General features: G+C 39.4%; 1 long non-coding RNA gene across 1 annotated transcript in view; it reads right to left on the bottom strand.

The window, feature by feature from the left end:
- LOC108445077 overlaps positions 1-298 on the bottom strand; it is a 14,276-nt gene extending 13,978 nt beyond the window's left edge. The window contains exon 1 of the long non-coding RNA XR_001859823.1: positions 1-298. This exon is cut by the window's left edge and continues 826 nt beyond it. This is a non-coding gene — a long non-coding RNA (uncharacterized LOC108445077).
- Between the last annotated feature and the right edge of the window lie 9 nt (positions 299-307).

The raw sequence follows: 307 nt of genomic DNA, 5'->3' as shown, positions 1-307 counted from the left end.
ATTTATAAGTAAAGGAAGGCAGTGGAATGAATCCTGGGATTAAACAGAAATCTTGGGCCCAGGTATAAACAGAGGACTTAAAACCAGTGAATGTAATTTTCCAGGACTTAATTAGGCATGATTTTTTCTGATAGCCACATACTCATAGACAACCTGTGTTTCTCAGGAGGGTTTTATCTTCTGTGAGCCATTTGTGTGTGAATTTGCAGGGTTAGAAAATCTTGGTATACAACTGTGACACAACTGTCATCCAGCAGTGCTTAAGGGTGGAGGGCTTGGGAATCAGAAAAATTCCAGCAGAAATTTT

Source organism: Corvus brachyrhynchos, unplaced genomic scaffold (genome assembly GCF_000691975.1).
Source record: "Corvus brachyrhynchos isolate BGI_N302 unplaced genomic scaffold, ASM69197v1 scaffold80, whole genome shotgun sequence".
Classification (NCBI taxonomy): Eukaryota; Metazoa; Chordata; class Aves; order Passeriformes; family Corvidae; genus Corvus; species Corvus brachyrhynchos.
The sequence above is the reverse complement of the archived record's forward strand: the minus strand, read 5'-3'. Positions and strand labels throughout refer to the sequence as shown.